The sequence below is a fragment of the Delphinus delphis genome, chromosome 1 (assembly GCF_949987515.2).
Source record: "Delphinus delphis chromosome 1, mDelDel1.2, whole genome shotgun sequence".
Taxonomy (NCBI): Eukaryota; Metazoa; Chordata; class Mammalia; order Artiodactyla; family Delphinidae; genus Delphinus; species Delphinus delphis.
Genome location: NC_082683.1, coordinates 95,280,766 through 95,300,797, shown reverse-complemented (window position 1 = coordinate 95,300,797; position 20,032 = coordinate 95,280,766). Strand labels below are relative to the sequence as shown.

Below are 20,032 nucleotides of genomic sequence, written 5' to 3'. Positions count from 1 at the left end.
ATATTGTAAAAAATTAGGACATTGGAAGTTCAATTGTCCTGTACTTAAGAAAAAGAAGGAAAAAAAAAAGATAAACTATACGGAAATTGGGGGGTGAAATATTAAATGACTATGAACTATAACCCTGGAAGCTATAAATATCTATAAAAAAATAGCTGGACAAAAATATGGGTTGTACCCTATTTGCAGCCAGATATGGTTGGACAGAAAATGTAGGTTATGGAACTTTCCTGGCGGTCCAGTGGTTAAGATTCTGCACTTACAATGCGAGGGGCTCGGGTTCGATCCCTGGGTGGGGAACCAAGATCCCACATGCAGCACGGTGCGGCCAAGAAAATATTAAAAAAAAAAAAAGAAAGAAAGAAAATGTGGGTTATACTCCATTTGTGACTAGGGTCCTACCAAACTGCTGCCAGTCCTCAAGGAAATTACAACCTAGAATGACAATGGCCATTATGAGGAATGTTCCAGTTAGATAAGAGCATTTAAAAAGTGTACTTAAAAGCAAGGGCTGGGGCTTCCCTGGTGGTGCAGTGGTTGGGAGTCTGCCTGCCGGTGCAGGGGACACGGGTTCGTGCCCCGGTCCGGGAAGATCCCACATGCCGCGGAGCGGCTAGGCCCTTGAGCCATGGCCGCTGAGCCTGCGCATCCGGAGCCTGTGCTCCGCAACGGGAGAGGCGACAACAGTGAGAGGCCCGCGTACCGCAAAAAAAAAAAAAAAAGCAAGGGCTGGGACTTCCCTGGTGGCGCAGTGGTTAAGAATCCTCCTGCCAATGCAGGGGACATGGGGTTCGAGCCCTGGTCTGGGAAGATCCCACATGCCGTGGAACAACTAAGCCCATGCTCCACAGCTACTGTGCCTGCGCTCTAGAGCCCGCGAACCACAACTACTAAGCCCGTGTGCCACAACTACTGAAGCCCATGTGCCTAGAGCCTCTACTCCTCAACAAGAGAAGCCACCGCAGTGAGAAGTCTGTGCACCACAACGAAGAGTAACCCCCACTCGCAGCAACTAGAGAAAGCCTGCACGCAGCAGCGAAGACCAAATGCAGCCCAAAATTTAAAAAAAAAAAAAAAAAAAAATGCAAGGGCTTCCAAATCAAGCAAACAGAATTGGATACCTACTGTAATCAGTATGTAGGAGCTGCCAAAAGGCCTCAAAATTTCAAAATAGCTTCATTGAAAGATTTGTTGTAAAAGGCAGAAAATAATATGGAAGGCCACCGGTCTGACTGAATTTGTGACCATAACTCAGATTCAGAGCATAATAGGAAAATTTTTTAGGCCCTCTCCCCTAAGCTAAATGTATCCGGATAGAAAGAAAAACATTCCAACATAAGTTGATGGGAATGTCATTCCTATGATAAGCAACTAACTTCACTGATCTATCTCAAAAGATGTATAAGTATTCCAGCCTTAAGAAATCAACTCCTTGGAGAACTTGCATTCCTTTCCTGTGCCTTTGGGATGTAAATGTTCCAGAAACTTAAGGGAGGTTTCCTGCTTTTTTTTCTTTTTTCTAATTGAAGTATAGTTGATTTACAATGATGTGTTAGTTTCTGCTGTACAGCAAAGTAATTCAGTTCCATATACACACACACACACATATATATTCTTTTCCATTATGGTTTATTATAAGATATTGAATATAATTCCCTGTGCTATACAGTAGGACCTTGTTGTTTATCTATTTTATATATAGTTCTTCGTATCTGCTAATCCCAAACTCCTAATTTATCCCTCTCCCACCCCCTTTCCCCTTTGGTAACCATAAGTTTGTTTTCAATGTCTGTGAGTCTGTTTCTGTTTTGTAAATAAGTTTGTATCATATTTTAGATTCCACATATAAGTGATATCATATGGTATATGTCTTTCTCTGATTTATTTCACTTAGTACGATAATCTCTAGGTCCATGCATGTTACTGCAAATGGCATTATTTCACTCTTTTTTTTTTATGGCTGAGTAGTGTAGTATTACATTGGGTGTGTGTGTATGTGTGTACCACATCTTTATCCATTCATCTCTGTGTCTTGCCTATTGTACATAGTACAGCTAAGAATATTGCATGTATCTTTTCGAATTAGAGTTTTCTCTGGATATATGTCCAGAAGTGGGATTGATGGATCATATGGTAACTCAATTTTTTAGTTATTTAAGAAACCTCCATACTGCTTTCTATAGTTGCTGCACCAATTTACATTCCCACCAACAGTGTAGGAGGGTTAAGGGAGGTCATTTTATCAGAAAAATAACAAAAAGAGGAAAAGGTCATTTGAAAATTTAAATGAATGAAAATTCATGTGTCTTCTCCACCAGTATTAGTAAAAAACCTTTAAGTTTACAGATAAACTTAACTTTTTCCAACTGCTGAAACAAAATTTGGATCCAAATGTTCTTCTATAAACTAGTAAGTTTTGTACCATTGTGCCCATTTAATGACTAAAGTTTTTTTTTAAATGAAAGCTATAAGATCATTGCTTGTATCTGTCTATATGTTTGTGTATGAGTCTATATATGTATGTTGTAGATGTGTGATATTTTTATACCAGTGGAGCCCTATTCAATTGGCTTAAACAAGTGCTTATATAAAATTCTCAAAAATATAATAGAAACTCAACCAAATATTTTTCAGGTTCACATGATCTAGGATTAATCTTTAGAAAATAAAAGCAAATTTAAGGTTATTGGTTTAACTAAAACAGGCATGTCTTTAGCATTATCAGCATTAAGTATAATAATTAAACCAAATTAAATAGATGAAAATAGGATAAAAAGTTTTTACGTGAACTTGTTAACAATAATTGTTAACAATAATTACGTATCATGGTGTGTGTACTTAAAAATACTTTTCAGAATTCTTTTGGTAACTTGAAACCTTAGAGTTTTGCTAAGTTAAATTAAATGATGGAAACTCATTGAATATCTAGGTCATTTCCAAATAAGATAAAGTAATACAATATTAGTTATGGAATATATGTCTATCTACTTTTATCTTCCTCTTGCAGAGAAAGTAAACATAAATTTGTGTCTATTAATAACCACGTCCTGTGCCACATTGAAAGATTGCACTATTTAAGAAGGTACAGGACTTCCCTGGTGGCACAGTGGTTAAGAATCTGCCTGCCAATGCAGGGGACATGGGTTTGATCCCTAGTCTGGGAAGATCCCACATGCTGAGGGGCAGCTAAGACCATACACCACAACTACTGAGCCCATGCGCCACATCTACTGAAGCCCGGGCGCCCTAGAGCCTGCTTGCCGCAACTACTGAGCCTGCACGCCTAGAGCCCGTGCTCTGCAACAAGAGAAGCCACCACAATGAGAAGCCTGCACACCACAATGAAGAGTAGCCCCCGCTCACCACAACTAGGGAAAGCCTGCACACAACAACGAAGACCCAATGCAGCCAAAAAATAAAAATTAAAATTAACTACCAAATGTAAAATAGATAACTAGTGGCAAGCAGCCACATAGCACAGGGAGACCAGCTCGGTGCTTTGTGACCACCTAGAGGGGTGGGATAGGGAGGGTGGGAGGGAGACACAAGAGGGAGGAGATATGGGGATATATGTATATGTATGGCTGATTCACTTTGTTATAAAGCAGAAACTAACACACCATTGTAGAGCAATTATACTCCAATAAAGACGTTAAAAAATAAATACAAGGGTACATGTTTCTATAAATTATAAAAGGTATTTATAAATTCACCAAGCCACAAAATGCTAATACCATTCACAATTGTTTACTTCTTTATTTTCACTAGAAATTAAGGTTTCTAATTAACATGTGTGACTAAGGCTGCTAGAAATAATTAGGAAAACAATTCTGTATGCAAGAAAAATAAGATGTATTTTTGGTTAAGAAAAGGTATGAGATATGGAGGTGCATTTTTGTTGATGGAAATGAAAGTGTCTTTGTCCTAAAACTGATTGTTTCTAAATGGGAAAGAGAACAAGAGACAAACTAAAATAGATATAGAAAGTTATAGAAGAATTGTGAAAAAAGGAATCTTTGGGAAGAAATTTTATGTGTGGTCAGGACTGGTTAAGATTGGAATACATTTATTTAAGTAAATGAGTTTTAATACAAAAGTAAGCCTGTGCAAAATTAGAATTTGGTTTTCTCTCTGATACTGAACATATAAAAAAAGAAGTCCAGTCTGAAATTCCTTATGAAAGGTTCCAACAAAGCAGATTAGGAGGACCTACATGGTCAGTTGCAATTCTTGCTGTATTTAAGTAGATAAACAGGCCAAGTTTATTGAAACTAAACTTATTTTGCAAACAAATTTGTCTTAAGTTGACTACCTTTGGTAAAAAATTAGGGTGATGGGACTTCCCTGGTGGCGCCGTGGTTAAGAATCTGCCTGCCGGGCTTCCCTGGTGGCACAGTGGTTGACAGTCCGCCTGCCAATGCAGGGGACATGGGTTCATGCCCCGGTCCAGGAGGATCCCACATGCCGTGGAGCGGCTGGGCCCGTGAGCCATGGCCGCTGAGCCTGCGCGTCCGGAGCCTGTGCTCCGCAAAGGGAGAGGCCACAACAGTGAGAGGCCCGCGTACCACAAAAAAAAAAAAAAAAAAAAAAAAAGAATCTGTCTGCCAACGCAGGGGACACGGGTTCGAGTCCTGGTCCAGGAAGATCCCACATCTCGCCGAGCAACTCAGCCCATGTGCCACAACTACTGAGCCTGTGCTCTAGAGCCCTCGAGCCACAACTACTGAGCCCGTGTGCCACAACTACTGAAGCGTGCGTGCCTAGAGCCCATGCTCCATAACAAGAGAAGCCACTGCAATGAGAAGCCCGCGCACCGCAACGAAGCCCCAATGCAGCCAAAATAAATAAATAAACTTATAAAAACATGATTTTAGAGAGAAAATTTATGTTTCAATAATACACTGTGGATATTAGCTTCTAATACTGTCCATTGTCTTTGAGGTTTGTTTTCTACCTATAAACTGGACTAGATCCTCAATTCTTCTAGTTTCCTCATATCTAGCTACAACTCTCTGAACTAATGTCTGCTTTTTCCCATCCTTTTGATTTGGAATTACTGAGAATTGCCTTTTCTCCTGAAGCCCTGCAAACTAAAACTAGAAAACTTGATATAAACTTCAGAGAAATCACCACAGTTGCTCATGTTTTAGACAATCTTTTTTGTGCCTCTTGCTATGTGGGCCACTCAGAAAGTTTACTGGTATACCTGATAACATCACCAAAGACATTTGAGTGACAAACCAGGAAAATCTGTCAAATTGTCACTGCCTGCCCTATTCCATCTGAATATGCTTTAAGCCGGACATCTAGAAATCTCCACTGGCTGCCTTCAGATCCCAGGAACTGGGATTATGTGTCTGCTCTAGTCATTAACCATTGTTTTATTTTGTCCCCATAGAAATGCCTCATTAAATGCCTGTTTGCTTGCACCACAGCCCTATTTTGGGGAGCCCACCTGAATCACCTTCTCCTAAAATGAGTCTAACTGAACTAATCTATTGTCAGGACTAAGAGACTGGTTCAGTGAGATAAAACAATCTTCCACCTCAGCTTCTGGACTATGAAATTTCTTGGGGGAAGTTTTAAAGGTGGGACGGTAGGGGAGCAAAATTTGCCTCCCTAAAATGTTTCTCTTTGGCATGAGCATTATTTTATGCTGATTATTTTTAAGAAACAAAAGACTCAGGAAGTCTTTCTTTTTTACCTCCCCCTTAACTGCCTAAAAGAATTTAGATAAAGGGCCTGGTCCAGGAAGAGCACCATCGCGGGAGATACCTACACAGAATATGGGCTAAGAGTGGTAAGGGGAACTCTTCAGGGCCTGGAGACCAGTGTCTTCTTTGTGTCCCATTGTCTCTGCGTAGCCCAGCAAACATTTGTTTACCAAACATTTTCCCATCCTGTAAAGTGTTTTCCTCCCCTTTGGAGTCCCAAATCCCTAACCCCTTCTCCTTTTCTCAGATGGCATGTAAGCCTCAATTGCCTAATTTGGTTTAGGGCCTCATATTCTTATGGACTCCCACACATAGGTAATTAAATTCATTTTTTTCTCCTGTTAGTCTGTCTGGTGTCAATTTAATCATTAGACCAGCCAAAAAAAACCTCAAAAAAGATAGGGGGGAGATTTCCCCCTTACCAACATATTATTAACATTTCCTAACACATAGTTTCTAGTTTTAAAAAATTGTTGAACTATTTCAATGACTTAATTTAAATAGGTTGAGTATTTCTTTCCAAAACAAGTATTTTATTTTATTTACTTTGTTTTCAATATAACATCCAGGTATTTACTTAATATAAATAAAAGCATACCTTTTTTACATTGAAACAAGAAGGTATGTTTCTTTACTAGGTTCAACCATCCGCATAGAATTTAAGCTTTTATTTAGGGGTGTGGAGAGGAGCTCTGGTAGACCCAGTATTCTACCTTCATAATCCTTGACCCTGTTTGAAGGAGAAGCAGCCGTGGTGGTACTTTGTTTTCCCAGAGCCAGAGCACTGCTGGCTCTGAAACACACAGCTCTTTGGTGTGTATATTTATGAGTATGCATTCTAATGAGAGTGGAGCTTTTAAAACAAATTCCCTTATACCCATTGATCTTCCCCTGAACGACTTGAGGCAAGAGTTCCTTACTTAGGTTTGTACTCAGCTTCCTTTCTACTTTTGGGGAAACACCAAAACCTTTTATTCTCCCTTTTGGAAGTGAGATTTGAGAATCAGATGAAAACGGGTCCACCTTAGCCTATAGGCTTGAGTCACCAGTCACCATGAATCATTCCATCAAGTTAGAACCTGCATTTTCAAATGATACCTAGCCTAGTTACTGATCCAGAGGAGGCACTCTAAATATTTGGTGAGTGATTGAGGCAGTACCTCAGGATGTGAGGACAGCCCTTCATCTAAGAAAGGCTTGTCCTTTCTGAACAATTCTCTGCTTTACAGCAACTAGAGTGAAAGACAAGAAGATCTAATCTTAACCAGTGTGGCTGAGTGTAGAAGGAAAGGTGATATCTTAGACTAACAGCTATTAAGGTTGTAGTGTAAAACTTGATGTTACATTAGGAAGCAAATACATAGTCAATGCATTTATCAGTGTACAAGTGATAAGATGTACCAGATGTCTTGTATTTCAGTGCCTGGTTCTTTTCCTCCTCTCATCCCCCTTTTCTGGAAATATAATGGTTGTGCATCTGCTTCCAATAATTCTGATTACTATTTACTGAAAACTTAGATGCAAATAACACTATGCCCTAGGGCATGAGGGATATAAACATGAATAAGACCTCTTATTCCCTCTGCCTTGTCAGAATAAAGTCCGTTTTCTTCAAGTTAAAATTTCCAGTTATTACACAGTGAGGTGGAGTAGATAAAGAAGGTTTTAAGATTCAGAATGGTTAGAATCTTGGCTCTGTTACCTATCAGCTGTTTGACCTTGGGTGATTTATTTCCCTTAATCTCTAAAATGGTAATAATTAACAGGCACTTTAAGGGAGATTGTGAGGCTTAAATGAGAATATAGGTGAAGCATTTTGTTTTGTAGTTAGTGAACACCAAAACCAATCTAGTGCCAGAAGGTCAGTTTCTTCCTTTTTATAGCACTCTGCCCCTATTAGGTGGTCAAATGTTTTTCAGATTCTTCCTGATTAGTAACTGTTTCTAGATTTAGTTGAAGATTTAAGTGATGCTGGTTCTTGTAACTGCTATTGTTTGAGAATCAAGATTGAGAAGCGAGTTGTCAGGTAAACTATATTGGTAAAATAATCAATAGACTATTTATTTCCAAGATATATTTGCCCACTTTTTCATTTTATACGTTCTGTAAAGTTTTTGTTGTTGTTGCTGTATTTTTAACATCAAGACCCTGGGTAACATTAACCTGTGTTTACATTTATTTTTCTGTCACTTATCACTGAGAGCGTTCTTAATGAAGACTTTCTTCCAGGAGTTAATCAGGGCTAGGCAATTGAAGTTTTGCAGTTAAGCTTCTGTGCTTAAATTGTTTTCCATCAATTTGTAAATGTTTTTCTTAGAACCTTTTCCTCAAGCTATAGCTTCTTTTATCTTGAATTGGGTCAAATTCTTCCTTTCCAGAAATGTTTCTGATGTTTATTACCAGTCCCTTTTGCCACATTTCCCTCACTTTGGGAGGCCCCACTTACTCTTGGCTTTTAGCCTTTGTGAGGACCAAGTTCTTACAGGTTTGTGTCCTGTATTCTTTCGTTAGCTCTACATGGTTTTACCCCTGAATGCTTAATTCAGCTCGGTTGAGCATCAGGTATATTTGTGGAATGCTGCTGCACCGATAGGGTGGGAACTAGTGAAGTCTGCTGTCATGGGGCTTACAACCAAAACGGGTGATGGAAAACAGTGAATGTGTTAAGTGTTAAATAACAAAAATACTTCAAGCATCAAGAAGGGGGAATTAAACTGCTGGAGTCTTCAGGAAGGAAGTGGAACCGGGAAAAGCAGAGCGGAGAAGATGGCGAGATTTATTTCGTTATCCCTTATTAATAGATCAACAGCGAGGAGTCTTAAGAGTCACTTCTAAGGCGCAGACGACTCTCGATTCGGAGGAGACAACTCCCTCCGCCCTATTTCGGGACGCGGGGTCATCAGCCACCAAAGGGTCTGCGTGCCGGCTGCTGGTCTCTCACGCAGTCGCCGCGCCGGCTTTTCCTTCTAGTCCAGCTGGTCCTTGGAGCGCTAGCGGGTAGCCGGTCCACCAGACCAGTCCCCACCGTGCCCCGGGCTGGCGCCCGCCCAGCCGACTCTCCCTTCGACGCAGGCACCTGCCTGGCCGCCCCGCTCGGCGGGGTCCTGAGGCTCCTCGGGGAAGCGCGGCGATTGGCTGCGGCTCGGGGCTGGTGCTCGGCTGCAGCGCCGCTTGACAACCGCAGTGTGTGAGAGGCTGAGCTGACGGTCGCCGGCCCGGGAGGAGGAGACGGGAGGAAAGACAGACTGACGAGCTGATGGATTGACGCGCGGGCGGCTGGAGGCAGGACCGACGTCGAGCCCAGACCGCCGCCCTCACACTCCCTTTCCAGCCCAGAGCCCGCCGCTTGGGGGCCCCGTCCTCCGGCCTCCGCGCCGCTTTCTCCTCCGCGATTTCTCCGGGCTCGTCCCGGAGCCCTCAGGTGAGCGACTTCGGGAGGCGGAGGCGGGGTCGGGCCGAGCTGCACACCGCGGGTTGCCATGGTCACCCGTCACCGCCTGTCACGACTTGACAGGGCTGCGACCGTGGCGACCCCCAAGGGCGGCGTTCGCGGCCCCGGAGAAGGGTCTTGGGTAGGCTTGGGTGCTGACTGGGTGGCGACTGGGGTCGTGGGTGAGGCCCCGGCGCCGACGGATGGGGGCCAGGCCCCGACGGGAAGCCGCCGCTCCTGAACCACACCTTTCTCTCGCTGCCAACCCGGCTCCGGGGGCCGAGCGACGGCCCTCGCCCTGGCACCGCCCGCCCCTGACCAGTAAGCCGGCGCAGGGTTGGTGCCCACCTCGCTGCTGCTGTGGGGCGGGAGGGCGGCTGACTGCGCTGATTATTCCTTCCTCGCCCCTCTGCCGAGCCCGAGCGACAGCCGAGGGACGCGTTCGCGTCCCATTCTGGGCACGCCTTGGCCGGGAGGAGGGGAGAGCGCTGCGGGGCTGGGGCAGCCCCGCGGGGGCCGGGTTTGGACTTTCTGACGTCAGTGGTCAGTGGCAGCAGGGCTTTGGGGGTCTGGGCGGGGTCGCGGAGGGGGGCAGCGACTGGATTTGGAACTCGGGTTGGACCGGTGCCCCGGGGGCGTCTGCGTAGGAGACACGGGAACGGGAGCTTGTAGAACTCTTAGGGTTAAGCCGCTTTCTTATGTTGGGGAGAAAGAGATTGGGGCTGCAGCTCTGGCGCGAGGCCTTGGGCGAAAGGGGCGGGGGCAGGCAGGGGCGGCCTTTGACCAGTATTTGATTTTTTTCTTTTCTGTACCCAGAGGTGCAGTCAGTAACCACGCATGGTATCTGAGCAGAGCGTTTTTGGCAACTTTGTTCTGTCTGCATAATGAAGGGAGAAGTCTTTGTTCCACCCACATTCATAGGTTATGATCCTAACACTTATTTCCCTCCCTTTGCTGCGGACTTCTTAGAATGCTTCAAGAAGTTAATGGCACAGAGATTAACATGTAGGCTTTAATACATTATAAACCTTTTCTTTACAGTAAATCCAAGTAGAATTTTTTTTGTCTCCAGTGTTGGTACGTGTTGCCTTGAAATTTTACTAGAAAGGAGAAACGCCTAAGAGCCCATTTTCCTTTTTGTGACATATTCTTTGGCCTCGTTTAGGAGGAAAATGTAATGAACAGTTTTACCTTAGGTTTCAGTGGGTAGATTGCTTCCACACAGGAAAGAAAAATTATTTTAGTGACCAACCAGTTAAGCCATAACCGTATATTGTTAGGGGAAAAACGCACACAAACACTTGAATTTGATGCCATTATGGATATGTAATTTTTTTGTGAAGGAATTTTAACCTGTTTTCTTCCCACCCTCCCACTTCCTAATTCTTGTCTTTTTCTTTTCTTTTTTTTTTTTAAAGTCAGTACTAGGAATGTATCATAAGAGAGCAGGGGTACTATCTTATGTTCCTAGTTACATAATTGTGTTCAGCCTCTTTTTCTGTTTGTGAAATCGAGTTTATCAGTTAGTTACTTACTAAATAGTGTGTGATATGCTTTGCTATATGCTGCAAAATAAGTATGAAAAGATGCAGTTTTCCTCAGTAGCTCAGTAAGCTGGAAATCAGATTTCTAGGATTTAAGTTTCCCTTTGCTACTGATTGCAATCTTGGAAGAGGTACTTACCCTACTAGTGACTTAATTTCCAGACGATAGTACTTGCTATTGTATTAGTCTCGGAATGAGCTCTGAAGTTGAACAAAGTAAAGTATTTGAAAGCACTTTGGAAAAAAATTTAAGGCATCTGTTGATTACCTTTTAACAGAATGGAGCATTGACATGGCTAATTAAAAATTTCTGCATGATCTATTTAGTATTTCTAGGTCCAGGACCTTATTTCTTACAGTGGCCTTAAAAAGGCTCATGGAAACTATTAAGATGTGTCTTTACCCCGTGGCAGAGGTTCTTTATTACTGTGGTGACATGGAGAAAAGGGTGTTTCCTCCCTATATGTGGGTCAGGATTGCTTTCCTGCTTTCCGTAGGGTATTCTCATATTTTAGAAAATAAGGCTATGACCAATAACTCTTACTTGAGTTTCATTTGGTGTTAAATAATCCTCAGCGTGCATCATTGGTTCTTGAATAACCAAGAAATAGCTTACTTTATCCCCCCGACCTTTGCTTTTCAAATAGGAGTATTAGTGATAAGCTGCAATGTGACAAGAGATAAATCTGTTGTCACAGAACATGGCACACACTAATGGAGCTGTCATCAATTTCACTTGAAGAGTTGGATAAAAAATAGTGTTTTTATATTAAACAGAAGATATATGGAGAATGTAATATTCACACTAATTTCTAGGTAAAATTCAAGGACTGCAAAGAAATTTTATGCTTATGGGCTCTGTGGGGATGGGTTCAGTTTCTTCTGTCCTTATGGAGAAAAGTTTAAGAAGCATTGCCTTAGACTTACTCAGCTAATAAATGACAAATCACTACATAGGACAGGAAATAAGTTGAATTCCGTTTTCTAAAACTTTGACATTAGCCTCAAGATTACTTGAATCCTAACTATCCTCTCTTTGTTTTCACCCCTGTATATGTTAGAATGTTATAGTGGAAAGGTCACAGGATTTTAGACCCGGTGGTCCCATTCTTGCTTCTGCACTTTTTGCAGTATGACCTTAGACAAGTAACTGACGTCTCAGAGTATTAGTGTAATCATCTGTAAAATGAAACTGGAGAGTTGTGAGTGTTATATAGATGAAGGATAGGAGTATTTAGCACAGGATCTGACATAGTGGATACACAATAAATGTTAGTTACTTTTTCACAATAATATTACTTTTCCCTTCCCATCTCTGCATGTGAGGATATTAACAATCCTTCAGACCCATTCTTAGCAAGATACCTCAGAACTTCCATAGCATTTTATTTGTAATTTTTTATGATACTCTTTACTTTATATTTTATGTATATTATTTTTATACAGAAGACTTTAATCCAGGTCTTCAGGTTATAAATCCAGTGCTGACCCATGTCTGAGAATACTTTTTTTTTTTTTGCCATTTAATTTTGAGACCATTACATTGAATAGCCAAAGCTTACATATTTCAGTTGATTTTTCTTCCTTTTTATTTTGAGTTTGTTTTTGTTTGTGTAAAAAGATACCTTACAAAACACCACACCCTCCCTTAGAAGCCTTTGTTTTGTGTTTTATCTTCTTGTTCACCATAGTAACTCAATCATTGTATCCCAGGGATGCAGCATCGTGCCAGCACATAATAGACACAAGTATTTTTAAATGAATACTTACTTCAAACATGTTACCACAAGTAGGAGTCTCTCCATGTGGCATCTTTAACATAATTTATCTAATCAGGATTCCCAATGTTTCAAAGTTACACCTAAAATTTTTTCAAAAAACAAGGTAAAAAAAAAAACAAGGTAAACTTTTTCCAGAGTAAATTTTTATAGTTATCTGTAGCACAGTAGCTCTTCCATAGCATGTTATTAGCAACCCTAAGGACAATGCCCTTACCTTATGAGTTCTAAAGGGGATAAATTTATATTGCACCAATCACATGCTTGCCACTCTACTAGGAGGTTGATCCCATTTCACAAGTCAACACTCTATTTTATAGAGAAACAGTACTACATGAAAAAGGACATAAAATTTTTATATTATTTATAGTTGATATATTTGATTTAAATAATGAATTCTGTGAAATGAATGAGTTTCTATGATTAAGTGCCATGTTTTGTGACTTTTGTTGATCTATTGAAAAAGAAAATGGAACTTACATAAAATCTTTGCGAAAGCTTTATAGAACTGAGCTAAAATTGGTGCCTTAATGTCCATTTTGGTTTAACATTTTTTCTTGTTTATTTATTTATCTATTTTCTTCCAGTTTTATTGAGATATCATTGACATATAGCACTGGATAAGTTTAAGGTGTACAGCATAATAATTTGACTTACATACATTACAAAATAATTATCACAGCAAGTTTAGTAAACATCCATCATCTCATATAGATACAAAATTTAAAAAATAGAAAAAAATATTTTCCCTTGTGATGAGAACTCTTAGGATTTACTCTCAACAACTTTCCTGTATAATATACAGCAGTGTTAATTATTTTTATCATGTAGTGCATTACATTCCTAGTACTTGTTTATCTTATAACTGGAAGTTTGTACCTTTTGACAGCCTTCATCCAGTTCTCCCTTCCCCTGCTCCTTACCTCTGGTAACCACAAATCTGGTCTCTTTTTTCTATGAGTTTGTTTGTTTGTTTTTGAAGTATAATTGAAGTATAATTATTGAAGACTGTGTTAGTTCCTATTATATAACATAGTGATTTGATATTTCTATACATTTCAAAATGATCACCATAATAAGTCTAGTTACAATATGTCACCCTACAAAGATACTACATAGTTATTGACTATATTCCCCACACTATACATTTTATACCCATGACTCATTTGTTTCAGAACTGGAAATTTGTACCTCTTAATTTCCCTCACCTATTTCTTTTCTCCCCCAACACCCTTCCCCTCTGGCAACCACCTTTTTGTTCTCTATGTATAACTGTTTCTGTTTTATGTTTTTTAGATTCCACATGTAAGTGAAATCATACAGTATTTACCTCTCTCTGTCTGACTTATTTCATTTAGCATAATACCCTGAAGGTCCATCCATGACAAGACTTCATTCTTTTTTATGGCTGAGTAATATTCCATTGTGCATATGTGTATGTGTGTGTGTGTACACACACACACACACACACACACACACCACATCTTCTTTCTCAGTTCAAATACTGATGGGCACTTCGGTTGCTTCCATAGCTTGGCTTTTGTAAATAATGCTGCAGTGAACATAGGGGTGCATATATCTTTTCTAATTAATGTCTTCGTTTTCTTCAGATAAATATCCAAGAGTGGAATTACTGGGTCCTATGGTAGTTCTATTTTTAATTCTTTGAGGAATCTCTGTACTGTTTTCCATAGTGGCTGCACCAATTTACATTCTCACCTACAGTCCACGAGGGTTCCATGTTCTCCACATCCTCACCAGCACTTGTTATTTGTTGTCTTTTTCAATAATAGCCATTCTGACATGTGTGAGGTAATATCTCATTGTGGTTTTGATTTGTATTTCCCTGATGATTAGTGATGTTGAACATCTTTTCCTGTGCCCGTTGGCCATCTGTATATCTTTGGAAAAATGTCTGTTCAGATTCTTTACCCATTTTTTAATCAGGAATCGGGTTGCTTTTTGATGTTGAGATGTATGAGTTCTTTGTATATTTGGATATTAACCCCTTACTGTATATGTTGTTTGCAAATTTTTGTAAATTTTGCTGTTTTGTTGTTTACATTATTTTGAGAGCTTGGAAACAGAATTGGGTTGGTCTTCTTTCCAACTTCAGGAAAAGCTTTTGAAATGAAATTCTGGGAAGTGCAAAAAACAATATCTCACAACTAGATGGTGTAAAGCAACTTTAGGTGTGTCTAGGTGTGTTCATTGTATAGTACCCACATAATGGGAATTGTTAATTTCACTGTGTACAGTTGTTGACCAGACCATACCTGGAGTATTGTGTTCTATTTCAGATGCTTTAAAGAGAGAGATTAACAAATGTTCAGAGGAGAATGACTAGAATTGTAGGGGATCTGGAAGGTATGTGAAGAATGGTTGGAGGAAGTAGGGAAATAGACCTGATGATTGTCAGATTCAAATGTGTAAAAGTTTTTAATGTAACAGATTTTTATTATGCTGACCCAAAGACATACCTAGATGAAAGTAGATTTTAATTCAATATTAGAAAACAAAACAAAATGCCTTTTTATACTTGAGAAAAAATTGAAGGAATTCTGTATTATCTATTGCTGTGTAACAAATTACCCCAAAACTAAGTGGCTTAAAATAGCAAATATTTATCTCACTGTTTCTGAGGGTCCCAACATCCCAGCTGGGAGCCTCTGATTTTAGGTCTCTCTTGAGGTTGCAGTCAAGTTTCTTACAGGGGCTGTGGTCTCACCTGAAAACTCGACTCGGGGATGATCTCCTTCCAAGCTCAGTGACCTGGACCTCTGTTCCTTGTTGGACTGAGGGCTTCCGCTCTTCACAGGCTGTTGACTGAAGGCTTCCCTCAGTTCTTTGTTACTTGGACCTTTCCACAAGGTTGCTTCATGACATGGCAGCTGGCTTCCCAGAGTGAGCAGTCTGAGAGAGGGCACATGCGTGCCCTCAGGATGGATGTTACCATCTCTTTATAAATCTTGGAAATGACATCCCAACACTTCCACTCTGCACTTGGGTACAAGTGAGTCAGTAAATCCAGTCCACACTCAAGGGCCAGGGACTACAAAAGGATGTAAAAACACTAGTAGTCTTATTGGTGACCGCCTTAGAGACTGTCTTCCATAGGTGCCTTGGGGGGTATAGAAATTTTCTGTTATTGGAGGCATTTATGTAGAGGTTGGCAGACCATCTCTCAGAGTTAAGTGTTCAGATATTCTGTACTAAATTAGAGAGTGGACAGAGGTACCTTCCAACTCAATTCTATGATAAGTTTATAAATGCGAAGGAAGTAGAAAAGTTAAGAATAGAAAACTTTAATGGGTAATTAGTATATACTCTGTTGTACTTCTTTCTATAGTTAATATTGTATAATTTGTGTTATTTTTAGTAAGCTTTGAAGTTTTTGTGACTCTTGGTTCAGTATATTTTCTTATGTTTCTGAATGTACCACTATATAATAGATATAGTCCTATACTTACTGACAAACCATTTTTTTTTTAACATCTTTATTGGGGTATAATTGCTTTACAATGGTGTGTTAGTTTCTGCTTTATAACAAAGTGAATCAGTCATACATAAACATATGTTCCCATATGTCTTCCCTCTTGCGTCTCCCTCCCTCCCACCCTCCCTATCCCACCCTCCAGGCTGTCACAAAGCACCGAGCCAATATCCCTGTGCCATGCGGCTGCTTCCCACTAGCTATCTACCTTACTAAGTTTGTTAGTGTGTATATGCCCATGACTCTCTCTCGCCCTGTCACAGCTCACCCTTCCCCCTCCCATAACCTCAAGTCCGTTCTCTAGGAGGTCTGCGTCTTTATTCCTGCTTTACCCCTAAGTTCTTCATGACATTTTTTTCCTTAAATTCCATATATATGTGTTAGCATACGGTATTTGTCTTTTTCTTTCTGACTTACTTCACTCTGTATGACAGACTCTAGGTCTATCCACCTCATTACAAATAGCTCAATTTCGTTTCTTTTTATGGCTGAGTAATATTCCATTGTATATATGTGCCACATCTTCTTTATCCATTCATCCGATGATGGGCACTTAGGTTGTTTCCATCTCCGGGCTATTGTAAATAGAGCTGCAATGAACATTTTGGTACATGACTCTTTTTGAATTTTGGTTTTCTCAGGGTATATGCCCAGTAGTGGGATTGCTGGGTCATATGGTAGTTCTATTTGTAGTTTTTTAAGGAACCTCCATACTGTTCTCCATAGTGGCTGAACCAATTCACATTCCCACCAGCAGTGCAAGAGTGTTCCCTTTTCTCCCCACCCTCTCCAGCATTTATTGTTTCTAGATTTTTTGATGATGGCCATTCTGACTGGTGTGAGATGATATCTCATTGTAGTTTTGATTTGCATTTCTCTAATGATTAATGATGTTGAGCATTCTTTCATGTGTTTGTTGGCAGTCTGTATATCTTCTTTGGAGAAATGTCTTTTTAGGTCTTCTGCCCATTTTTGGATTGGGTTGTTTGTTTTCTTGTTATCTGACAAACCATTTTTTATGTAGTTCAGTTTTGAAGCATACTCACATATCTTTAAGTTCTGCTTTTCTCGTTGAAAACAAAAAAGTGTGGGAGTAAAAAAAGAACATAAAGGATAATTTTAATCTATTTTACAAAGCACTCTTTTGGTACCTTGGCTTTAGGTGTGACAGAAAACAATACTAGAGATTTCATCATATAATGAAAGGTTCAATTGTGTTCTTAGATAAAGCATACCTTTTACCACAGATAAGGTAAAAACACACAAACAAGCAAATAAAGAATACTGTATGAATTTATATGAATATTCACTTTGATCTTAGTTGATGTAGCATTAATTTGTGATTAGAGTCTATACTTAAAATTTTTGGTACAAATATTAATCTTAAAACAATTCTACATTTCTTACTTACATGTGTTTTTATAGGTTGAAATTTTGCTTAATAAACATTTGAATGTTTACGATAAGGTGCTGTGATAATTTAAGGAATAAGCTATTTAAAACTCCTTTAGGACTTCCCTGGTGGCATAGTGGTTAAGAATCCACCTGCCAATGCAGGGGACAAGGGTTCGAGCCCTGGTCAGGGAGGATCCCACATGCCATGAAGCAACTGGGCCTGTGCGCCACAGCTACTGAGCCTGCACGCCAGAACTGCTGAAGCCCGCGCTCCGCAACCAGAGAAGCCACCGCAATGAGAAGCCTGTGCACCACAACAAAGAGTAGCCCCCGCTCGCTGCAACTAGAGAAAGACCACGCGCAGCAACGAAAACCCAACGCAGCCAATAAATAAATAAATAAACGAACATCCTTTATCTTAAAAAAAAAAATTAAGTGTGGTTTATCAAGTAGGGTTAGGAAGTATATTTTATTAGACCTGGAGAGATCTTTTAAAATAAAAAATAGGGCTTCCCTGGTGGCGCAGTGGTTGAGAATCCTCCTGCCGATGCAGGGGACACGGGTTCGTGCCCCGGTCCGGGAAGATCCCACGTGCCGCGGAGCGGCTGGGCCCGTGAGCCATGGCCGCTGAGCCTGCGCGTCCGGAGCCTGTGCTCCGCAATGGCAGAGGCCACAACAGTGAGAGGCCCGTGTACCGCAAAAAAAAAAAAAAAAAAAAAAAGTCTGGTTAGATTGTTATTAATGTAGACTTCTAGCTTGTTTACTCACCCTATTAACATTGTTTAATAGAAAAATAATTTGAAGAATCATAGAACTATGGACCTCTGTTGGAATAATTTTTATATATTATTTCAGTAAAATGAAGGTTTTTCATTTTGGCATATTTAGATGACTGTATCCATTTTATGTTTTTCCTTGCTTTTGTAAAGTATTGATGCCCTTCCCTTTCTTGGGAATCAGTGTGATACAGTAGGAAGAGCTTTAGAATCTGGTCAACTTATGGTTCCAATCTTGTTCTAGGGTTTTAACCTTTGTCTGCCGTATTTTCTTCCTTCCTTCCGTCCCTTCCTATTTCTATCTCTCTGTCTCTCTTTGCCTCTCCTGTATGTCTCTTATTTCTTTTACTCTTTCACAGTCAGAAATTCTAATTTTTATTGTTACAAAGCTTAGGATATGAATTGGGGAGGAGGAGGCAATTTCTTGCCTGACTATCAAGATAAGGCAGCCCAGATGTTTAAGGAACTAATGAAAAATTGATCTAAAAGTTAATCTAAATATATATATTTTTTCCTCCTCTTTGCCTCTTTGTTTTGTTACACAATTAAATAGGTTCCCTCAGATACTTTTAAGAGATTTCCTGGATGGTGTTGACAGGGATGTTGATATCAGGATTTATGTCCTGACACACTTCTGAAAGAAGTATTCAGCTGCTAGTGAGATGTTCAACCTTAATATAAATACTGGGCTAATTTTTTAACCTTACAAAGCTTAGTATCTTCATCTGTAAAATGGGGATGAAATTGCCAATCTTGTAAGATTGTTATAAAGATCAATTAAACAATATAAGTAAAGATCCTAGAATAGTTTTTGTACTCAATAGTTTTTGCATTGTAAATGTAGCAGTTGATCCTATCTTTGGGATTCTATTCTACCTGGTACCTTGATATAGAAGAGAACTTTTGAGATCTAATTCTATAATTTTTTTTCATTTTCACAGTTTTTTCTGTGTAAAATTAAAAATTTTATTTATATAAGAAATGTATGTATAAATGTACAAGTAATGCATGAATATATATTGGTTGTAAAGCATTCAGATAATACAAACGATAAAGAGTAAAAAACCTCCCTTCAACCCCTTTCCCTTCCTAGTTCCCCACCCTCTATCCAATCTCATTCCTCTCTTCAGAGGTAACCACTCTGAACAGTTTGATAAGTATCTCTCCAGTCCTCTCTTTGTCATTTATTTAGACACAGAGATATTATGCCCTCCCTTTTAAAAAAGATAAATTGGCCTATTTATATTCATCCATTCAACAAATATTTATTGATAGCTGTATTGTTCTGTGATGTGCCTTTTTATTGTTAAGGTACAGTAGATCTACATCACTGCATTAGTATTCTATAGTGTGAATTTACCATAATTTAACAATTCTCCTATCGAGAGCTCAGTTTGTTTCTAGTTTTTCTCTATTACGAGCAAATCTTAAGGAACATCTTTGTATATGTATCTTTATATATATTTGCAAGTATTTTTGCAGAATAGGTTCCTAGAAATAGAATTGGAATCAGTGAGTCAAAGAGTATATACATTTAAAATTTTCATAGATGAAAATTTCATGCTGTCAAATTCTTTTTCAAAACGTCTGTCCCAGAACTTCGCTGTTGGCACAGTGGTTAAGAATCTGCCTGCCAGTGCAGGGGACATGGGTTTAATCCCTGGTCTGGGAAGATCCCACATGCCGCCAAGCAACTAAGCCCGTGTGCCACAACTACTAAGCCTGTGCTCTAGAGCCTGCGAGCCATAACTGCTGAGCCTGCACGCCCCAACTGCTGAGCCCGCGTGCTGCAACTACTGAAGCCTATGTGCCTAGAGCTTGTGCTCTGCAATAAGAGAAGCCACCACAATGAGAAGCCTTCACCACAATGAAGAGTAGCCCGCTCGCCGCAACTAGAGAAAC

The 20,032-nt window shown here is 40.0% G+C and overlaps 1 protein-coding gene across 1 annotated transcript in view; it reads left to right on the top strand.

The window, feature by feature from the left end:
* The first annotated feature begins 8,871 nt into the window (after positions 1–8,871).
* WDR47 (WD repeat domain 47) overlaps positions 8,872–20,032 on the top strand; it is a 57,898-nt gene continuing 46,737 nt past the window's right edge. Inside the window, exon 1 of the mRNA XM_060026562.1 lies at positions 8,872–9,135. The gene's annotated coding sequence lies outside the window, so the exon portion shown is untranslated. The remainder of the gene's footprint in view (positions 9,136–20,032) is intronic.